Genomic DNA, 14,470 nt, shown 5'->3' with positions numbered 1-14,470 from the left:
TGGCCACAGGTGCGGTAGAAAGGTCTTGACGTACAGATGGGCACACTTACCTGCTTTGCCAGTCGTGCATAGAGCACAATGCTGCGCAGTATCAGAACAAAAGGGCGAATCTCGCACGACATCCTTGCTAGGGATTCACTTCTGCCCTTGTTTGATGTCCTCTGTACATGGCCATCAGCAGAACTGCAGCCCAAATCTGTTTGAGCTAAGGGACAAGCTTCAGGTGGGAGTTGAAGGAAACAAACCCTTTGGAGGACTTGCTCCTTTGTCGGCAATTTATATGAGCAAAAAAGACCACGTGAGACCACACAAGCCATTCTAAACAATTATTTACCTACTCACGTACTGTTCCTATGGTGCAAGCAAAGGAAATGCCTGTATTGATCAAACACAAAGAAAATGTGACTGGGCAGTGGGCTAATGACTACCCACCATGAGACAGCTGGCTTAGACCATTGAAAGTCCTTGCTCCTAGATGCCTCTTCCACTCTCCAAATTGCATTCTTAAAACATCCTGTCTCAAAGGACAGTAAGAAGTTTATTTTTCAAGGCACAGAAGTCCACAGAGATTACGTGGTGGGAACACTACCCACCAGCCAAAGCCAAGCTCCCAGCCAGGGTGGAGCCTTCATTTCTGAACCTATACAAACACAGAAAACATTGTCTTGACATTGATTTCCCTTATCATTCCCAGAATTAAAGGTTGCACACCATCAGGTTCCCGCTAACATTTATCACCTCCACAAACAATTGGATAAACCCTTTTTCCAGCATTCCACAGCATGTGTTGGGATCTCATTTTCCTGGACAAGGACATTTCTCCCAGCTGCCTTCTTCCAGCCTTTGTATTGTCCTGCCCATTGCATGGCACCCTACAGACCTCACTACACTCATCCGCAGGAACCGCTCCAAGCTCTGCTAATGAACTGTTCTGTAACTTCAGGTAAATGACTGAAACTCTGCCTTGTTACCTCCATGATGCAACACCGACAATGCACCTTTGCAGTTCTTGGGGTGATACAAAGCTTTAGTGGCCATGATTGAGATGAAGAGTTCGGTCAGTACAAATTCTCACTCGTGCTTCCTTATATTAGAGGTAAAACCTTTCACTGACAGAGCTGGTATTTAACCCCTTGTGAAAACCCTACTATTAAACCCATTAACCGGTAAGCACTCAACAGGGTGGATAACACTGACATGACTTGCCTGCAGCCCATGTCTAGCCCAGGGATATGAAGCCCCAAAGCTACCAGCACAGTGATGTTTCAGCCAGGTCTGCCACAGGAAATTTTAAAGGAATGTCAGCAGCTGCCAGGCAAAATTCATTCAGGACAATGAACAAAAAGATTTTGAAATAAATTTGTAGTCTTCAGGAAGTGAAAGTCCAATATCTCAAAGAATTATCAAGTATAAAGAAAGGTCTATAAAAATAAGTAGTGATGAGTCGAGAGGATCATTTGTGAAGGACAGAGCCCATGAAGGACAACTTGTGTATTATTTCAGCTAAAACCAGGGACCTACAAGCAGATTAATTTTAAATACACTGTAAAAAACTGAACTGAACCACTAAATAAGAGTGTGGAGCTGAAGAGAGGGCTTTGGATTCCACTCAAGTGGCTAGTTTATGCCCCTTACAGGGAGGCTCAAAGGGACAAAACCAGCAGATACTCTGTAAGTCACTTCCCAGCTTTGCTGCCGTGCACGAGCAGGGCATCTTAGTGAAGCATTATCGTCCCACTTGGCAGAAAATTTGTGAAGACCAGTTGAGAGGTCTCCAAGCCAGCCAGCTGCAGCTAAAGTGCTGCACAGTACCACTCTTGGCTTCCACTCAGACCACAAGAGCATTTAATTTTAGAGAGCAAACAGAGAGCAGAGAATAAAAGTGCTGATTTCAATTGCATTCATAAAGCAGACAGTGTCCTAAGCTTTAGAAAAGACAGAGCTACAACATAATCAACGAGGTCAAAGATATTTCCCTAAAAGCATGCTCGTAACATTTGACCTCAATAACAGCAGATTGAAAGATAATAAATTCTCTTTCAAGATAGGCTTGGTCAGATTCCTAAAGTCAGAGAAAATCACCATAAAGAGGAACAGAAGAAAATTATGAAGCAAAATTGCCTGAACATAGAGTGAGGTTCTCTGTAAAGCCTCGTCCACTCTCTCAGTACTCCACAATTACTTGCCTGAAGCAGGGATGTACCAAAACAGCCACAGTACATCATACTAATGAAACTAATCTGGAAAGCATTACTTCCAGTTCCATTGCTCTCCCTTTTGGTGAATCATGTCATCTCACTGGGCCTCTGTTTCCCCACCTACAGACAGCATTGATAGTATTTGTTTTGCACAGTGTGGTGTGAGCTTCTGCTTTTTACCTGTCTGTGCACGGCTCTGAAATCTGCCCGCCATGAGTTTCTCAGCATGCCAGTCACAATTTCTCCTTTGGTATCTCCCAGGCACGTTTTGTACCTACTAATGCCACCCATCAGTCTGTTGTGCCTTGCTGTGTCAAGTGTCTTACAGACGTCTGTGTCCATCGCCTCTTGTGCGCAACTCTGCTCATTCCATCATCACCTTAAAAGCTGGGGGAGAAACCCCACTACATTTGTCTGACAAAATTTAGCCATACTGGCTGATTTTTAACAACTCACATTTCTCCCACTGCTTTGTGCTCTCATCTCATTTTATCATCACTAGATTCTTACCTAGCCTAAGGTCAGACTCATTGGCCCATAATTTCCTGAGTACGCCCGTGCTGAAGAGGCAGCTCAGCATCTTTGCAAGTGGGTTAGGGACAGATTTGAAGGGTAACATTTTGTGAGAAACAACGCTAGGTGATGGCATTCATTTAAGACAGATCTATGCTACAAGCTACACATGCTGTTGCCCAACTTCCAACCATCTGTACACCAAATTTTCAGCTTTATGTTAAATAGACATTAATCCCATGCTTGTATACTTAGACGGAGGCATGAGATAACACATATGTTGCTCTTGAGATGCACTTCCCCCCTCACAATTTGTGCTTGTGAGTGTAATGGCAATATATATTAAAATATATGTTTCTGTTCTTGTATTTGGCTTTTCAATGCCACCCACAATTCCCAGTGCCTGCATATTCTGGCTTCTCACATCCCACTTGTCCGCTGTGCTTTGAATGCTGCCTGCTACTTAAAGTCCAGCTGGCCAGAGTTTAACCCTTTAACTTTCAAGATCCTCCCCCAGGCTCTCTCCAAACCAGCCCTGTTCAGCTCCACAGCCCTGGACATGATACTGCACAGCATCCCCAGGAGCACTCTGGGGCTGGATCCCACCCGCTGTCAGCACCACCAGGAGCCAACAGCCGGCAGAGCAACCAGGGTGCTCCCTCTCCACCTTCCCCTGCCACGAAGAGCTCACCTCACCCCTTGCCATAGGTTCTCAGCAGTCAAACTTTAGTGAAGAGACCAAAGCAGAGGGGAGAGGGGCAAACACTTGTGGAACAACAAGCTGAAGGTCCTGGAGCAGGCTCTAATGCTGGGAGTCAAGGGTTAAAACATGCCTTGGGGTTACTTTCCTAGGATCAGACAAAAGCCTGGAAAGCAAAGGGCATAAAACCCAAATATGGCAGCACTCAGACCAGCTAAGGACCATCCACAGAGACTGTAGTTACCCTGGTCACAACAAGGAGTACCTGACAGTATGCCTCTAAACATCAGTACAGAGAAAACTCTTCCAGCTCATGGCTATTTCATAGCAATGACAAGGGCTGAGCTGTGGGGATGGCGCAAAGGGTCTATGTGTTTCATGAAGTTATCTCAAAGGGAACAGATGTGCTAAGATCAAAGAGCACTTACTAGTTCAGCCATCCCTTGTGTCCTTCAACTGTGGTGTCTCCTTTATGCCACATACCTGTCAGCTTTTCCCAACAAAACTGAAAAGATTGGCATGCTTTTAGGTTCCTATGATACATGGAACGCATTAGGCCTTTAAGTCTCATTTTCTGCAAAACCTCTGCAAGCCCACAGCCAGATCCATTAACATTCACCATGTCTCGCATTGGCCTTGCAAAGTAGAACTGGTGCCCCCAGCACTGGCAGACTAGTGCGTGCCTCACGGCTTTCAACACACCCACATGCAGCACCAGAATCCTACCAGCACTAAGGGGCATTGGTGCCAAGAATTTGGGTTTGGTCCAGGAAAAGAAAAATTTAGTATTTTAAAATCCTTCACTAAACCAGTCTGCAAGGCTCTCTGTTTCATTAACAACTCCAAAGGCTGATTTTCTCAATACTTTTAGGTCTCCCAGAGGTCACCAAAGGAGCATGGGTCTCAGTTGCACAAGGATGCTGTACATCATGCTCCAGTTTGCAAATGCCACATGGCCATATGACAAACCAAGCAGGTTCCAACATACTGTGGTTGGACTAGATGATCTGAAAGGTCCTTTCCAACTTAGGCAATTCTATGATGCTATAAACCCCATTTGCAAATAGAAGCGCATGGAGATCTGTATGCTGTGGTTTTGTACAAGGCTCCACGTGTGTGAAATGACCTGACAAGAAATATAACCTCTGTAGTGGTGAATGGCTTCATCCTTTGGAATCATGGACTAGATTCTCAACTATCAAGGCAAATCTCAACAACAGGCATAAATCAAACACAGCTCTAAGCGGCACCAAAGGAACAATACATAGCAGCTGACAAAAGGTTGTAACATGAAATCAAAGAAAGAGGCAAACATAACTAGAAAACTGATTATTCTTCAATCTCCTTCCTTCCACAGATGCCCCAAATATCACCTCCCCTCTTCTCTGAAAGCCACATATTTCTGTTCTTACCAGCCCTACCTGCTCCTCCCACAAGAACTGAAAGTTAGCTACCAGCTTGACAAAAGCACTGGAAGATACTATCCTCCTTAGCACACAGCTTGTGCTAACTCGTACCTTAACAAGCTACCAAAGCATCAGTATCTTGCTGCTGAAAACATTGTGGAAAGACACAAGAATTTGCACCAACACAGGAAACATCCTGTGTGTTTCCTCGCCCTGAGAGCAGCGCTTCCAGGACGGGCCACCAGCCCTGCACCAGGCATTTCACACTCTGGAGTGAATTCCTTTAATTTTTATTTTATTATTTTCTAATGTTCAAAGTCTACTTTGAACACATGCAGACTTAGTTTCTTATCAAGTTATTTTATTTTAGGAAAACACATGGCAGATTAATTTCCATTAGAAAAGCATCAATTTAAACAGATCTTTGGCTGGACTTTCAAATGGTTCCTAATTAATATTCCCTTTGAAAGCTATCAACTTCCTTTGCTACTAACCTAGCTTTTCTGTATCAGAATATAAAACTAGTATTTCAAGAAAAAGTCACTTTTGCATGTAGAGTCATTAGATACCACTTCGTTATCAGAGGCAATTTTTTTTAAGACAATTTTTTCTCCTCCTCTCTCAAGGTCTGCCAGGCCAATAACTTTCTCCCCTTATCTTCCATTCATACTGCTCTTTTACGCTGGCACAATTTCTTTCCCACATTTCTTTACTCTGTGGCCTGATAGTTTTTAATGAGCCTTTCACACCTGTGGCTTTATCTAGTATTAATTCTAGAAGAAGGAACCCTCAGTTCCTCTCCCTGTTGTACAGATCGGGTTTAACCGCATTGTAACCAGTGGTCCTCCGCTAGCATAAAACCAGCGCAAAGATTACGGTGCCAGACTTTGTTTTTAATATAAAACTGTGTCAGTCATGATTAAAAGACAGTGCCTCGGCGACCGGTGCATAACCTAGTTCGGTGTCTCTATCAGATTTCTAGCAGGCAATTTTCACTAATCACAAACCCACTTTGTTTGCTGGCGATGGGAGAGCTGTTGACTGAACAGAACTGGAAATGGGGCTCCTCTTCACAAAGCTGCTTCTGGGGCAGAGCTGATGGGTGCCATGACATTAGTGCAGCAGGGAACAAACTTTTCGGCTACACGCCATCAGGGAGGTGGGTGAGATCTGGATATCCCCAGGAGCTGAGCCAGTGCCTTTCACAAGCACCACATTCCAGGGAGTACAAATGGAGAAACTGGGACATGACTTTGAGTTTGACAGGGAAGGTGTCTGCTGGTAATGAATGAACCTCCCTGTGACTTCGAGCTTTGTTGGGGGGAAAAAAAAGAGGACAAATTTTAAATGCCATGGAAATAGAAATACCCCATCACTTCATTTTATCCTGTCACTCAGAACAAATGCAGTGCTTGTTTTTAAGACTACTTTTCAGATAGCCATACGATTTCTGAACAGAAAATTCACAGTGCCGAGCACTGACAGAAAAATCACTGCCTCTAGCTATTATCTAGTCATATGGAAAATATTTGACTGAGGAAATAAAGTCCTTCATTGGAGAGCTTGAGTGATAAGCTGCAGGCAGAAAAAGGAGAATCAAATCAGTGTCAAACCTACATTCACTCCCAAGATATGTGAGCAGCCTACTTAAGCTCAGTAAAAGTCATTTCGCCAACAGGCTTTGAGCCTGTTGAAGAGAAGTAGGAAGTACAATGAAAGGAAAAAGAGGATTTTTAAACCAAGCACTGAAAAGTACCAGAAGATGCCTACAACCTGCCCTGAGACTACACACTCAGGAACAGCCAAGAAGGAAAATACAGTGATTATACCCTAGGCTTGTACTGTGACAAGGAACATTTTGTTCTGACCATTCCTAGCAGGTAGGGTTCTTGCTGGCAAAGTCCTGTAGGTTTTGCACTTCTGATATATGTTGCTTCCTAGGATGTCTCATCTGTCTTTACCCCAAATAATGTTTATAGACCTCACAGTGTTTTAACACATCTCAAAAATGACTTTACGGAAAACAGGTTGTTTTCTTCCTCAGCTTTCCATTGTATTGCAGCTAAACCCAAGTAGAACGATGGCTACACACCATCTCTTTGTGACTCAACCCTGCTTCTGCTTCCCAAATTCCTTGCAGAGCAAGACCAGACCGACACGAGGTTCCCAAAGGTATCTAGACCATGGCAACATTTAACAGGCTGTATTTTAAGCAGTGAGCACTGAACCAGGAAGAAAGAATTTAACTCCAGCTGCAGGCAGAAGAACTGCACTAAAGATAAATTTGTGCCAAAAGTTTTAGGTGTGAGTTACTAGTATCTGAATACTGCACCTTCCCTCTTTCATTATGATAGGAAGTGCTCGGACAGGAGCATCATTTTATTAGGCAGCACATAATGCTCACTGTAGTATACACAGCAGCACAGCTCTCACGCTCTACTTCACAGGATTAAAATGAACTATCCTCCAAGCAGGAGAAATCTTCATATCAAAGATTCAAACACCACAGGCTTTGATGCTGCCAGAAGAGATTCTCTATTTTTTGATATGCCTCTAAATAGTCCAAGACTTTACGAGTCGCAATGGAAAGTGAATCAGACTTTGATTCCTGAAACAGGCAGAAGTCACTAAAAGAGTCCAAGCGAACGCAGTTTTGAAAACCTAGACATGGCAGACTTTTCACAGAGCCTGGCAGTGATCTGTGGAGTAGAGAATGCATTTCAAATGAACCAGTGCTTCTCCTCCCAACTATTGAAATGCAGGAGTAAGAAAGGGAAAGAAAGGGATCCCTAGGACTGGCTGTGCACGGAGAGCACCTTTCAAGTTTGAACAAACTCCGAAGATGTAAGACCCTCCCTGGTAGGACAAGGGCCACACACAGAGCAAACACCCCCTTCTACCCTCAAGTACTCACCCATTCTAAATATTATTTCTGTTACCAGGCTGAAATTCTTCACTGGAAACCTAGGAGTGGGAGACGGAACCTAACAGCATCCTCTGCTCAGCTCCCATCTGCCCAGCTCTGTCCTGGAGCAGGACCGGCACAGCAGCCCGTCCCTTTGGTACTGGGGCGGACCGCGGCCTCCAGCACCACTTCTCAGGGCAGACACTGAATAAAACATTCCCCTAAACAACATACAAAGTTTCCTTAAACCCTTATCAACACAAGACCCAAAACATCGGATCATCTACATGGACTCTGTCTATAAAAATCTGTATAGCAGGAAAGAGTTTTCCTATAATATGATGCTGTGCTGCCACTAGGCTTCATCTTTTTCCTTAAACTTCATTTCTACCCTTCCTACCCTTAACTGTAGCCTTGCTCACACCGTGTGTTCGCTGCAGAAGCTATACATAAATCTTTTCTCAGAAGCTGGCCAAAGTGATCTCACTCTCCCAAGGCAGTCTCACCGTGCTCTGTCCTCTCAGCATGGAAACGGCGAGGCACAAGCAGTAACCAATACCAGAGTGCCATCTATAGCTATCTCACACGACTTCGCAGCAAAGCAGAGTAGAAAATGCACACGCATGCTCATTCCCCTCCCTGAGAGAAGACCTCTCAGAGAAACTTCTGTCATTAAATTCTCTTATTCTCCAGACCTTTATCATAGCAAAAGATGTAACAGTAGCTGCCCTAAGAGGGGCTTTACTTCTCCCGGAGTGAGAGGCGGAGCGTGGGGAATAACACCCCTCTCCCCACTCTCCCCTAAAAAGGAGAGGCAGAGCATATGCATACAGCCCACTGATTTCTGCTGAGGTGGCCCAAAGCCAGCGTATAAAGCAGGCTTGTTACAGCTACAAGAATACATCTTCTCATTTAATACTGTGTGAAACGATGCTAGAACAGGTTTGCATTTTTAGGGCCAGGCACCAAGCACAAAGCAGAAAAAGACGAAAATGGCATTCTCCCCTCAGTGTACATCCCAGGACCGATAAATGAGCCACCTCGACCAGCTCTTCCCAAGGGAAACCGAGGTCCTGGGGAGGTGTTTCATAGCAGTGCTGAGCTGAGCCCTCTGGACAGAAAGGCTCATGGCTAATTCCAGCAGTGCAGCCTGAGGAAACAGGTTTTGAACAGGTGATGTGGCAGATGGCATTCTTGTCCCCTTCTGCTTCTGCCACTGAGTCAACCCGTGCTAGCTGTGGCCAGTAAATCCTTACAGCCACCCTGCTCCTTGGGCACACCAAGCACTGGCGCTGCCAGGCACAGAGCGAGCTGTCAGCGGCACTCTGCTGATTCCCCCCACCATCCCTTGGGGGTCACAACACAACCCTCTCCATGTGAGTAAATACAGGCTCTACTGCATGCTCGGCTGTAATGGAGAATACATCCAAAAAACCTAGCCAAACAACAAGCCCATCACTTCAGAGTCAGACAACCCCACCTACACATCCCAACCAAGCCAACAAAGTGCTGCCAGGTGTCTGCTGGCTTCCAGTGTCAGAAACTGTCAAGGAACCATTATGCAGCTATTTCCAGGGGTTGCATTCAGCATTCCCACCCAGCCATGCTCCACCTAGGAACGCAGAGGTAATCTTCGTGCCAAGACTCAGCTCTGCAGGAGATCCTCCGACCCTGTGCTAACATGGGTATCTAACAGGGTTCCTCTGTACCCTTTAAGGGACCACACAGATTCTTGTTATTAGTCAGTGAGCTCCTACCAGCTCCTGTGGCCCTACTGTGGGACCACACGCACACCCACCGCTGCCGGTGGTGCAAGGGACACACACAGCAGACCACACAGGAGAGGAAGAGGCCTCTCCTCTCCATCACAGAGCTGCCTTGTGGGAAGGTCCACCATGAATATACTAGTTAGCACAAGCGCACTAAGATATGAAAACAGGCTGTTCCTTTTTAGACTTGCTGGTTGGTAGCATCTATTTTGATTAACAGTTCATTTATTAGGGTTTGGGGTTTACACGTGCTACTGGCAAGGATCCACAACAGCCATCACTACAGCAGCTCAGTCTTGCCTAACTGGAAGGTAAAGTCCAGGGCAGAGTTTACACATGTGCAATGATGGAGAGACATGCAGAGATCACTGCTTCGGTGAACACAATCGATCAGTACTGGCCATGCTTTAGAAAGCCGATCTGTGAAAATTTCAGGTAAGACAGTTAAATTAAAGCACGTTGCACATAAAGCTACAAACCAGATTTTACTTTCTCTGGGGGAAAGTAACATTCTTCACTAAGGAGCTGATGAGCAGTTGTGGGTTGATTTTTCTTTTTCTTTTTTTAAAGCAGGTTGATGATGAAAAATCTCAGAACAGTATGACTATCATGAGAATGATTTCTAAAGCAGGAAGCATGACAGCCCCACACCCACAACAGCAGAAGCAGCTGCCACATGCAAGTTGTCAGCCACACACTGCAGCTCTGATCCACGCTACTTAAAGCTACTTGGGAGCTTTGACACCATCTTCAACGCAGTGAACTGCACAATGCAGAATTAGCTAAAAGTCCAGAATAAGAAAGGAAAAACAAATGGGTGGTATTACCCAAGTCAGAAGGTGTTTCACATCATCATCTCAAAGCAGGAACTGCTATGACAGAGCCCAGCCTGAACAGAAGTACCAGGACCACCACCACTTACACTCAGGACCTGCAGCACTGTGAAAGGATACCACCAATAAGAAATATCAGTAATTAAAACAATCTCTAACCTCATCTGAAGTTCCCTGCAATATGACTTCAGTGCCTCACAGATTCTGAATGCTGGAAGAGAAATTTCATCTTGATGCTAAGGGGAAAAAAAAAAAAAATCAGAGCAGGTTGTTTCGTTTTTATCTGGAACATTTCCACCTGCCCACCTCTTTTCTGCACAAAGCCTTTCCAAGTTCAGTGGAAGTCCATGCCTGGCTTTAAGCACAGGCAACAGAAGAAGCTGCTGGGTGTTAGGAAGATTTCCACTGCCGCAGTGGAAAGCCAGACCTGCTGCTGCCAGCTGAGAGAGGAGCAGGGGCAGGGACAGGTGATTGTAGTGGCAGAGCAGTAGCCACCACAGCTTCTGACCCTGCTGCTCCTCAGGGTAAGAAAACAGGAAACCCAGCTCTCCGGGAGCAGGGCCAGTCTGTGGCAGCATGGCCCAGATGGGGGAAGCATTTTGCCTGCATTTGAAACAGCTTGGAGCAACTCTGCCTTATAAAATGGCAGAAACCAACTGGCAGCACCCCACCGCCCCTAAGCAAGGCAGCATCTCCCCTGCTTGCAGGGTCTCCTACGGAGATGAGATCCTTTCTTTTGCAGAGGTCAGGGCGGCAAAGCAGCTGTTCCCAAAAAAGCAACAACTCAAAGCGACGCCAGAGCTCCGATAGCCTGTCTCACACTGTGAAAGCCGCAAAAGCAGTGCAGGAGGGGGGAAAAAAGGGAATTTCAAGGATTACTACACTTTGGGCACTGCTAGGTGCCGTAAATTCCTGGTTACAGGTCAGTCATCCCCCCAGCTCTACACAGACAGCCTGGAATTGCAACGGCCTTTTTTGGCTTCGGCAGAGTCTGGCTGCAGGCAGCTGCCCATCGGCACAGCATCCACCTCCAGCGCTACACGGGCTGCCTTGTCACAGGGCTCTAGATTCCGGTCTGAACCAAGGACCCACTACACAGCATAAAATATGCTAAGATATTTTCGATGCAGAGAGCTTTCAATGCTGTAAAGAACAGCCTTGCTTTCCACACATTAGCACATTGAAATCTGTACAGCAAGCCTGTCAAACAAAGCAGCTGCTCTCTGGCTCTCCTACACCTCTCCTCAGATGGAAGAGCTTCAATTATGTTCATGTCTGCAGGATTTTAACCTTTTTCCTGCCTCTAGGCACTGCGTAAGAAGATCTGATGCACTAGTCTCTTCATTTTCCTACGGCGGTTCAATGCGAAAGGTTGCCCTCGGAGTTTGTTTTTTCACAGCAGGGGCGTAGGAGTACGAAACCAGAAAGCTACTCAATTACTGATTCCCTGCCCCTACATTTCCAGACTGGCAAGACAAGTTAAAGAAAGTATTTTCTAGGGGAATATGATCAACTGTAGAAAAAAGTAATTAAAAGTAACTGCAATGTCCAATTTTACTTAATTTTATACAAGAGCTCCAAGACATTTACATGCTTAGAATCTTTAGACAAACCCAACCACATCCCATGATTTTCAGGAGGACACATGGAACATACTTCACAAATAACCATCAGGAACATTTGTAGCCCAACTCAGTTTCTGCTTAGATACCACAGTAACAGCCGTGCTAAAAGGTCTAATTAACTCCCACTGATTTCAGAGAAGTAACTAAACTAGAGCCAAACCAGGTACATCAACATGTTACCTTAACATGCAGTCGCCTCCTGCTTTTCTCTCAGTCACTCTGGCAACATATCAATTATCACCATGCTCAGATTAGCTCCTGTTTCTAAACAAATACTGGAAAGGTGAATCTTTTCCCCTAAAAAGATTCTACAGGGTAATTATCAACGTGCACTAAACGCTTGTAATCCACAGTTGTTCTTCCAGAAAAAATAAATTTAAGGAGCTGTCAGTTCAAGCCGTCAAATCTAAACTACTTGACAGTGTATCGAACCTTTAAACTTCTGTTGAGAACAAGACACAGCAGACACACATATAGGTCTGTAATCAGAAGTGACAGACAGTAAGACAGCATAAAGTCTTGTTTTATATGCACCAGAAATGCATCAGCACAAGCAGCACAGCCGTGTCAAGATAGGATTTCCTGCAAGAATATTTTAGTTACCTCAAGCCTGATTTTTGTAATCATCCTGATGCTTCCAGTAACCTCAACAGACCGTAAGATTAGACGACTTGTAGAAATGGCGCTTCAGTGGTTTAAGCATTCACCTGACATGCTTTAACACAAAGAACAAATGAAAAAAAAAAAATCTAGTTTGGAACTTGAGAAGTTATCCTGCTCCAGAGCTAGCAGGATGAAAAAGAAGCCAGAAGGCCTAACTCAAGTGCCAAAAAGTACAGCAGTAGTGCCACACATCTTCTGCGAGATGCAGCTTACATCAGGAAGCTAGTCAGAAGAGTCAAGGCTGGAAATCAATGCAGGTTAGCTTCCCATCGCACACGAAGCCCGCTCTCTACCCCACGCCAGTCTGTCTGCTGCAGACTGCTGACATATTGGCTTATATGCTCTTATGGAACAAACTGAGTCATGCTGCCAAGACTTGAAAATAAACGTTTTTTAAAGAGCTCTGCATTCTGCAGGCAGTACATCCCATTTCATAAAGCTGAGGCGCACAATAAGTACACTTTTGCCCATTTTGCCCCCAAGATTACCTTTGTGTACCAACTCATTTCCGCATGCAAGACTCAGTTATGAAACAGACAGCTACATGCACTCGACTTTAAGAAAAGAGTTAAGCCTTTTCTTAAAGGCCTCTTTATTTTTAAATTCCTTCAAAACATAAATTAATTTAAACAAATCAGATGCAAAACACCTGCATTTTAAATTAGCATATATTTTACTGTATCAATCACAGCAACCTCATACAGTAAGATACACAAAAATAGAGCATGGTATCACTTCAATTCAACACAGTTTTGTACTACAGTATTCCATGACATATATACACAGGACTTTTCTTTTTCAAAGCAAGTATAGTCCCTGCTATGTTCACCGTAAAAATTACGTGGCATCACAGTTTTAGTTAATTCACTGTAGTGTGAGTAGCCATATGGAAATCGAACTAGTGAACTAGAAGATACACTGTATAGCAGCCAAACAGGCATGACACTTCAGAAGATGAACAAAAACAAAATAACCACTGAAATGAAAACCACCCTTAGACTGTATTTTAATAGTAAAATTGTTTTTAAATTCTTCACTATATACATAATGTATCTACATTTGTGTCATATTTATATATATATATATTTATAAAAAAACCATACAAGATTTTGAAAACCTTAAAATCATCCACCTAAACAATATTCACCCCAACCTTCAGGGTCAGCAAGGCAACACTTGCCTATAATTATGTTCAGTTGCAGTCACTTGATTCAGAAGTTTCCCTGATTGCTAAACACACGCCATTCACTTTGTTTCTTAGTGCAAACTGTACAGTAACTTATTGTTCTCAGCCCTCTGTAAGACTCAGGTTTCATCTTATTTCCATAATACTTCCGACACCCATTTATGGCTAAAATTATTTTAGCTATTTTACAACATTAGCCTATATAGTTTCCCCCTCTACCTACCGCAAGCCCTCCCCCCCACCCAAAAAAAAAAGTGTAAGACAAACGACCATTCATGCATGTTTCTGTCACACAGGGATCAATGGACATTTAAGTTTAGAAGTCTAGACTCTAACAGTGTTTAAAAAACCCTAAGTGAATAATTTTAGTGCAAAGTGGACTACATAGTTTACACCTCAGCTAGAGTTCTTTACAGATATTTTAAACACATTTAATTCTGCACATCAGATTAGGTTGCCTGATACTTTGTTCTAACTAGCTAGTTGGAATAAGGAAGTTAGAAGGATTCTTGTGGGTTTTCTTTTAATAAAAAACTAAAGCCTATTCATAATCAGCTGTTGTTTGGGGGTCAAACTGTACAGAACCTAGCACAACGGAGTCCTGGTTCTCAGCTAGGGTTCCTATGTGCTACACTAATACAGATAAATATTATTATCTGACTCACATCCATA

At 44.1% G+C, this 14,470-nt stretch overlaps 1 protein-coding gene across 2 annotated transcripts in view; it reads right to left on the bottom strand.

Annotated features, from left to right (window-relative positions):
• Nucleotides 1-14,470, bottom strand: part of LOC128916398 (opsin-5-like) — a 47,052-nt gene that overhangs the window by 28,192 nt on the left and 4,390 nt on the right. Inside the window, exon 1 of one of the 2 annotated variants that reach the window (XM_054217981.1) lies at nucleotides 51-3,062. The exons of the other annotated variant lie outside the window; for it this stretch is intronic. The gene's annotated coding sequence lies outside the window, so the exon portion shown is untranslated. Of the gene's footprint in view, nucleotides 1-50; nucleotides 3,063-14,470 lie in introns of those variants that run through there. 2 annotated transcript variants of the gene reach the window in all.

The sequence above is a fragment of the Rissa tridactyla genome, chromosome 12 (assembly GCF_028500815.1).
Source record: "Rissa tridactyla isolate bRisTri1 chromosome 12, bRisTri1.patW.cur.20221130, whole genome shotgun sequence".
NCBI classification, from domain to species: Eukaryota; Metazoa; Chordata; class Aves; order Charadriiformes; family Laridae; genus Rissa; species Rissa tridactyla.
Note: the sequence above shows the minus strand (reverse complement) of the source record. Positions and strands in the feature narration are given on the sequence as shown.